This window comes from Hipposideros armiger, unplaced genomic scaffold (genome assembly GCF_001890085.2).
Source record: "Hipposideros armiger isolate ML-2016 unplaced genomic scaffold, ASM189008v1 scaffold_182, whole genome shotgun sequence".
Taxonomy (NCBI): Eukaryota; Metazoa; Chordata; class Mammalia; order Chiroptera; family Hipposideridae; genus Hipposideros; species Hipposideros armiger.
The window spans coordinates 2,594,165-2,603,254 of NW_017731532.1; the positions used below are offsets into that span (position 1 = coordinate 2,594,165).

The window sequence follows — 9,090 nt, forward strand, 5'->3', positions numbered from 1 at the left end:
ATATATATATATATATATATACACATATATATATATATATATATATATATATATATATATATATATATATTTCTGAATGTATACTCTTTCATTTAAAAAATATTTGTTTTACCATTACTGCCAACTTGAAAAGGTGAAAATTTTAAAAGTTCAATTTTTTAACAGGTACATTACTTAAAATATTTTAGATGGACTAAAAAACATGATCACTCATATACCGTTATGGCATTCTTAAGATAGACACTAGTGTATCAGGTATATAACACTGTAGTTAAAAACGTTTTATAAATTTGCATCTTGATTAGTATATTATAGTTAGATCATTTCATTTAAAGTATGTTTAAAAGAACTTTATCTCACTAGTGACCGTAAATTCAGTAACTTCATTTGTTGACCTTTAGAAGGTCAGTATTCAGAAGTTTCCTGGAGAAATTCTTGTTTGTCATCTTCTAGTTATAGTATGTTCAAGGTGGAAGGTTAAGGTTATCAGATCTAGTCAATGAAAGTTACAGGAGACCCAGTTAAATATGAACTTCAGATAAACAACAAATAATCTCTTTAGCATAAGAATGTACCATGCGATATTTGGAGCGTGTCTATACTAAAAAATTATTCAATTATTTTTTGTATTTTATATGGAAATCTTAGTGAGGGGGTGGGGGGAGGAATGATGTGGGAGGGAGAATTGGGGGGGGGATGCGAGTTGCTGAGAAAATCACAGTAATCTAGGATTCTGGACTCCAAACCTGACCTAAGATTTATAAGGGTCTTCAGGATCAAGGAACTAGGAAAATAATTCTAAATGGACTTGAGCTAGACTGCATTCTGTGGTGAACTCATTTATATGTTAAGCTAAACAACATGGGTTAAGGTTAATCAAGTACCCTGGTGAATTACCATCTGCAGCACGCATTGATTACTGATATTTAAACAGCAAAATGCAACAACATATATTTAAAGCTAGCTCAGTATTGGGCAAAATTGAATAAATAACTACAATTCAGACATTTTGGGGTCTTACTCAGGTTCAGGGCTATCATTATAAAAATCTGTCATTAGAGCATCAAGGCTTGGAAATGACATTCTAGTTTCATTTAATTCAACAAACAGGACTGGCACTTTCTATAAGCAGAGGACTAAGACTGTGATATATAAGGATTAATGAAACATTGATGTTATCCAACTCAGTGGACATTTATAGTTGATAGAAGTTAAAATCATGCAAAAATAGTGGCAAACTCATTTTTACCAATTTTTTTCCTGAGTTTCAGTTCTTGGTCCACTGTTCTTCCTTTGTTCTTCGCTGAGAGGATGTCCTTCCCTCTTCCATATGATTTTCCACTCCCATTTTAATACCAAAGACTTCCAAGTCTCTATTTCCAGCCATGACTTCTCCCCTGGGCTTAGGATACGAACATTCAACTCAGGTTCTTGGCTGCCTGATGGGCACTTCCTAAATTAGACTCATCATCTTCTTCCAGAAACGTTTATTCCCCCTTTATTCCCAATTTTAGTCAGTGACATCTCTCTTCATGTTATCGTCCACTCTTGAAACCTTCGCCCTACCCTTGACTTCCCTCCCTCAGCCAATCAGTGCACCCTTCATAGATGACGCCCACACTGTTCCAAGGCCTCTCTCAACTCCTTTGCTGTCTCCAGTCAAGCTGTCACCAAATGTAATGATTTATTGAAATTATCAAATTTTTTTTGTATTTTTAACCTTATACCAGTTAATATCATGATTTAAATCTAAAAAGAGTTATGAATTTAACAATAAGAAAAGATAGGAAGAAGACTGATAAGGAAATAAAGACAAGAGTCATGGAATGGCCTGGGCTTGGGGAGGGTTCAGACAGCTGAAATACAGACACTGGGATAGAAGGCAGGGGGCCCCACATTCAGCACTTGACTGGGCACTGGGAGCAACAGCAGTAGCATTTAAAGGGCATCTACTGAATGTCTGCATTCCTATCCCCGGGGAGGTGAAGAATGCATGCCGTTTCCTCTCTGCTAGCAGCCTACTACCCTACTACGGAAAGAAGGGGAAGGAAACCAGCTCTCTCAATCTGGACCATCAGGCCTAGCAATTTAAAAAGTGGGGGGTACATCTTTAGGCTATAAGACCAGATCAGTATCACACAGGAGCACCCAACTATGGTGGCATCATCAAAGGAGTGGAATCAAGGAGAACATAAATAAAAGTGAAACAGCTCATAAAACATGACTGTCATTATGCCATATGTTAATTAAACATAAAACAGGAAGGATTTAAACAAATCACTGATTAGTGGTGCTATTATAAAGCCAAAGCACATTTTCTCTGTTTCTTTTTCTGCAGTTAGTTTTCCAGAATCTATAATCAGCATGATGTCAAAATTTCTCTAAAACCAATTGCAGTTAAATGCATGACCATGTATTTTAAAAAGATGTTGGCTTTGACTCACGTTTTCAACATGATGGCTAATTCCTGTGCTTGCCCTGTGCATATCCCTGTCTTTCTCATTCATCCCCATGACATAGAGTTCTTAGATCAAATATGTGGATTCTCACTGCTCCCTCCCTCTAGACCCAGACATGTGGGGTGGCATAAGGGCTCAAACAGTAGAATATAACAGGCTTTAGGTACTCTACCTGTTCAGGGGCAGCAACCCAAGCATGGTGATAAAGGTCTGAGAGGACTTAAGCATAAGTTATAGCAAAGTGAATAGGAGGATTCAATGAAATGGGCTTCAACACCCCTGGGGTGGGAAAGGCGAGAAAGTGCTTGGGGGTAAGTTGGGGAGTAAAAAGACAGGTTGATCAGGCTCAGCTAAAAGGAGTCAGTAGTTAACAAAACCCAAGGTTCATCAGGTTTCTGGAAACAGGCCTTGAGGGGACCCCTCAGGCCCCACATTGTAGTGGGGACAACTGAGAGATTGAAGACCATGGAGGACTAAATCAGCTTAATTACACCCTTTGGTGTTAAGGATGGCAAGGCCTCCAGATGGTTGAAATTCTTTTTGCAGAAACCAAAACATCTACTTAGATAAAAGGCTTGAAATGTAAATGCATGAATGACACTCATTCACACTTGCGTGTAATCAGTCAGTCAAGAAATCAATAAACCAGAGAAGTATCAGATCCTCTGGGTTGAAGGGTGGAGAGCAGGAATCTCCTTTTATGAGGTAGAGGGGGCTGGAAAGTTTGGATAAGTACAAAGGGAAAATACCCAGGAGACAAGAAGGCAACCTGCACCTACTTGGCAAATTTTACTAGTGATTCATGAGGTGCGTCCATCTGTCTTCTCCACTAGCTTGTGAACTCCTTGAGCCAATTATTCTGCGGCAGCACCTAGCATGGTGTCCGGTGCAAACGGTAGGCGCTAAATCATTCTGCGCTCAGTCTGAATTTTAGTTGCAAACTGTGTGCAAATGAATTTTTGCTTGTCCTGTTCACCCAAGTAGACAAGTTATTGGAACCCTAGGCCTCCTGGGGTCCTGAAGTGTCAGAGCTATCCTCCCAGCCCCATCTGTGCCCACAGGACCAAGAAACAAAGCTCTGATCCACTCAGCTAGGAGATGGCAAACAAGGAAAAATGATTTTAAAGATGCATGCTCAAAATTCTTTTACTATGAAAACTACAAGGCTAGAACTTTTTGGTTGTTTCTGTTACTCAGTGTACCTCAGGATCTTGCAACAATTTAGAAGCATTATCATCCATTTCGACTTCCTGATTTTTTTTTAGAATGGATTTTCATGGTATTAAGTGAGGGCCCCAACACATCACACTAGTGCATTGACTGGCAAAAGCAAGTATTCAATAAACTTTTGTGGAATGAACAGATGGATATGTGAATGATGAAATGAGGTGATCCCCAAATTCAAACTAAGAGTCAAAATGAGAAAAATTTTCATATTATAGGGGGAGACTGAGCCAAGATAGTATCCATAAGACTTTGTGAAAAGTTTAAGAACATTCAGAAATAATTTGAATGTATTTAACTTAACTGGATTTTTTTTTCCTGTTCTGTTCCTTTAATGTTAACATCCTACTTAACCAGGGTATATTTATTAAAACTCACATTGACACAGTGCTACTTAACTAAATTCCAGAGTTCATTCAGAGTTCACCAGTTTACCCACAAATGTCTTCTGTTCTTAGGTCCGATGCAAGATATCATGCAGTCTTGTTTTCTTTGTCTCCTCTGATCTATGATAGTTTCTCTGTCTTGTCTTGTCTTTTCATGACCTTGACAGTTTTTACGCGTCTGGTATTAGAGTGTGCCTTGATTTGTAACTTAACTGGATTTTATTTAATGCAGTAAATGTAGTTGCAATACAGTAATTGGAATTAGTAACCAATCAAGTAAATTGCATTCTCTTTGGACAAAAGGGGACATTTCTGTTGCCCTTGCAACACTGAGAACAGATCCCTGAACTTGGATGAGTTTTCTAACTGATTTTTACTCCATGTATTTGCTTTGTTTGTTTTTGCAAAGCGTCCTGGTCTTCCAGCAGTAACCCCATTTCAGGGATCACATCCCCACCCCCTGTTAAGCTATAGTACAATGAATAGCAGCTCCAAGTAGTCCAGCAACATTTGATATTTTAAACAAATCCTGGCTCTATCTGAACATAGCTAAGAACTTTTTATTACCAGCATGTCCCCAGCAGTCTCCATCACGTAGAGCTCCTACTCTATAACCAAGAAACCAGTAGCACCAGGCCATTTCAGAGAACTTGCTGGTTCTCTCCTGTAAAGTTGGCGCTTGTCTAGTATTATGAAGTGACCTGAAGCCATGAAAACTTCTTGTAACCGTTTTTCAATCCACGACTAAATTTCTACTTCCAGGGCCTCTGACTTATAGGCAATCTCTCACTAGCTCTCTCACGAGAATGAGTCTGTGATTCATTCTAACTCACAAGGATGATCAGATGAAATTGTTAACAGAATGTCTTGCTCCTGGTGGATAATGACTTATTGGAAATACAAATTAAGATCCTATGCTTTATTTTACATGGTTGTTAGTGTTTCCAGCCATCACCTCTGATCAATTTAGGCTATAATTTTGTGGCATTAATGAAAAAGGACTTAATGAGCTGCTCCACTTCTTTCACCATGCAGGTCTCACTGCCATACACAAATTAAAATTCCCCAAATAGGAAACTTCCATCCCACACCCGCAGGCCTAACTCGATTTGTGGATTATACCTCTAGAGCCTAGCAAGTAACAAACTAATCATTTTTTCCCAGGACCGAGGCATTTTACCTTCCAATCTGAATTTCAGAACTTGTCTTGATTAATGCTGATGCACTGAACACTGTTGCCATTAAGTCATATATCTTGCAAAGAGCCAGTTGGAGCAATAATTTATATATCTCCCGGAGAAAAGTTTTTGAAAACTCTCTGTGCAATATTCTGATGGATTAATCTTCTATGAGATCCTGATGCATTTTAGAAATAGTGGCCTTCCTTGTAATTGTTCTTGTCTACGACTTTTTTTCCATTATGTCAATTTAATAGAAGCAATGTTCCTGCTTCAAAGCTGCATATAAACAACAGGTATAGGAGAAGTTGTTCTATATGCTAATTATTAGAATTTAAGAGCAATATTTTGTGAAAAATACCTTACTACCCAAAAGCAATTTTTACTATTATCCTTTTATACAGAGTGTGCCAAAAAATGCATACACATTTTTAAGAAAGGAAAAACTGTATTAAAATTGTAATAATATATACTGATAACAAAAGATGAATACAAGTTATGGGAACACAATTTGTTGGCACCCCCGGTATTTAATGAAAATAAATTAAAGAATATGTAATAATACATGCCAGTATCCGTGTGCTAACCTTTTAAGCCAGTAATTATTTACCCTTTAAAACACAGTAATAATAAACTTTACAGAAATTTTTTTCCATTTTTGAATAATCAGCGATTCAAGATTCAAACTCTCCCCACCCTCTTTTGAAGTAGGTCATGGCATCTCTTCAAAAAACAAATCCTATATTAGAAGCAAGTTATGGCTATTAAACTGTACCCTCATGGAGGCAGAAAGTTGATGGTAAATTACCCAGTAAAGAGTAAACTGATTTTAAATGCAACTACCGGGAATTTAATCAACTGTTAAGTGGTGTCTTGATTTTTAAATTATATAAAAGTCACTTGCTGCATTTTCTATTCTGAGCTCCTACCCCAACGTCTGGCATGTAGTTAAGAGTTCAATGTCAACGAATGGAAGTCTCAGAATTTTTCACGAAGTGGCTAGTGATAAAGCTTTCTGTGACTCATCCACTAGGTGGCACCCAGGGACCGCGCTTCACACGCTAAACCGTCACAGACCCGCCAATTCATGGTGCAAATAAAGAGCTGCATTATTAATTTATACCATCACATCCACTCTACACCTAATACTTATTTAACCAGCTGCTTCCTCTAATCCTCCTTAAACACAATTGATTAAAATCCTAAGTATATTCAGGTTTCCAACCTTCCTCATTCCCCTCCCCCCAACAACATTGTGTTACCTTCAAATAACAAGTCAAGTACATTTAAATAACATAGGCTAAGTACTATGGTTACTCATAATGATTCCAGACTGTCAGAAAATTAACTAGAGGCAACAGAAGACTGTAATATAAAAGTTATTTTCAAGTTTGCTTTTATTTCCTTGGCATTTTCATTGGTGGAATACCATTATTTTAAAAATGTCATCTGGAAAATAAAACATGCAGGGGGCAAAAGGAATGGAAAGAAAACTAGTACTAGTCTTTTCTGAAAAAGGTAATTATTTTCTGAATATGGCTCTTGTTCATCTTTACAAAGACGAAGTGCAGTGAGTGCTACCTCAAGGCTCAAAGACTTCTTCAGCTACTCAGAAAATACCAGTATTCCACACCCAGGATACTAAAAGGCAGGACTGTTCAGCAGACCATCTACTCATACCCTGCATACTCCGAATGTATTTATCCTGGATGTGTTACTTGCTCCCAAAGGAACGAAAAGGAAGTGAAACTACTAGGGATATAATGAATTGATTCTTCTCTGTGAAAGTCTCTCTTCAGTACTTCTAAATTATAGTGTCAGTCATTCCTCGAAGGGACAGGGTCTTGCTGACAATAAATGCCTCACTTTATAACAACATGATGTTCCCCTCTTTCCCGTTTCTCATAGAAAACCCAGGCCCCTTGGACACTCCTGTTTGGAATACTGGACTCTTGGGTATCTTCTCCCTGGGGACAAGTGGTCTCTTGAGGCTGTTGGTTTTTTCTTGCTCATTTAATTATTTAAGCAGAATTACTTGTCCTTATCTAGTTTTCCTATTTTTAAGCTGTTTCCAGTTTTGTGAAGCAATTACCAAAAATGTCAAATTTAATTAAACAATTAAATTATTAAGAACATATAGCCCCAATGTAACTATAGACTAAAGCTTAAATGCTCAATAGATCTTTGGCATACATTCTATTTCAATGAATGGAAAGAAAAACTTCTTTATTGGCGAAAGAAATGGAAAAAAAATGAAAAACTGATGTAAATATTAAGAAATATCACACTAGAAGTTATCCAAAGAGAACTACTATGCTATATTTTTGATAGAACAATATTTCCATTTTATAATTCCGTTAAAATATTGAACTCATTGACGTGCGTATAAAATTACTGCAAATTTAGTACACTGAAATAATCAAATAGAAATGGTTACCAGAAACTACATTTGTAATGAATAAATATTACACTTCACTTAGAAATTAATTCACAGGCTTTATTTCTTAAGAACAGTTAGCTTCCAAGAAGCCAGCCAGTATGTTTGATTTTATGACATCACGCTGGAACATGTACAGGAACACTTTCCACCCTAAAAATTCCCAAATGTACTGGCCACTTTGTGTATTTTTCCAGTGATAAATGAAAATAAAATAACTTATTTTCAAACTAATAAACCATCTTATTTTGAACACAACAGCCATATTCAACGGAAGAAAACAACTTCATTTAAGCTCCAAAGAATTCATATTTGCTTAGGGTGGTAAACCGTCTCAACACTTAAACAATTCCTTTAAATAACTTTTAAAAGTACTCTGAACTATGACAAAATTTTTTCAGCTCATTAAAATTATCCACCAGCATAATTCTATATACGAAAATGCATCATAATTCTAGTATCTTAGTTTCACAGTTAACTGGCGAATCCAGGACCAAAATTGGTAACATCTCAAAGATGATCAATCTAACAGGTATTATCTATAATTACAGTAACTTTCTTTTTCACATAAGCCTATATATTTCCTAAAACAAAACTCACACATCTGGAATAGACAATCCCATTTCTCAGCATTTCCTTCAGCCTATACAATTCTTTTTTCATCTCAGGTGCGATAAAAATGCCTCTTGAAATACAGATGGAAAAGCCACCACTTGGAAACGATGCGTTGACCAGATTTATAGTAGCACTAGCAAAAGCCAGGATACTGGAGTTAATCCTTGCCCCAATTCTGGACTGAGCTTTTTTATGGCAATACAGTATTTTATCTGACAGTATGAATTCTAAAAAAAAAGTTGAGACATCATGTGAAACTCAAAAGAAAATAAGAAAATTTGTTTTAATATATACATATATCATGATATGTATTGCTTTCTAAAATCTTAAAAGCAGCAAGGTTTGACCGAAAGTCTAAAAAAAAAATTTATGTAAGTTTTACCTTGTTCTGAAATCCAGGAGTTCAGATGCTTTCAAGTCCTGCTGAAGTTGGAGCCTGGAGATCAAGTGAAGCTAGAGCTCTTTGCCCTCACCTTAAGTTTGTCTCCGGCAAGTGTTTGCGCGCGCGCGTGCGCGCGCGTGGTGTGTGTGTGTGTGTGTGTGTGTGTGTGTGTGTGTGTGTGCGCGCAGAATGTCTCTTTGTGGCACGGGATGGCAGAGGTCCTGGTCCTGGGAAGAAGGAGGTACTTTCTCACCAAGAGCAGAAGAAAAGCAAAGCGTCACCAAGAAAGTTCTCCTCCCAGATTCCCTAATTACAGCCTAACGTGCATTTCATGCAAACTTCAGGGAAGAAGGGAGGGGCAGCTCTGTGCCCGGACCCTGTGGAACAGCAGCTCTTAGATGACTCTCCC

At 37.4% G+C, this 9,090-nt stretch overlaps 1 protein-coding gene across 2 annotated transcripts in view; it reads right to left on the bottom strand.

Annotated features, from left to right (window-relative positions):
- The window catches only part of HAPLN1 (hyaluronan and proteoglycan link protein 1), a 73,036-nt gene extending 64,180 nt beyond the window's left edge, over positions 1-8,856 (bottom strand). For both annotated transcript variants that reach the window (XM_019652580.1, XM_019652577.1), the window contains exon 1: positions 8,682-8,856. The gene's annotated coding sequence lies outside the window, so the exon portion shown is untranslated. The remainder of the gene's footprint in view (positions 1-8,681) is intronic.
- Between the last annotated feature and the right edge of the window lie 234 nt (positions 8,857-9,090).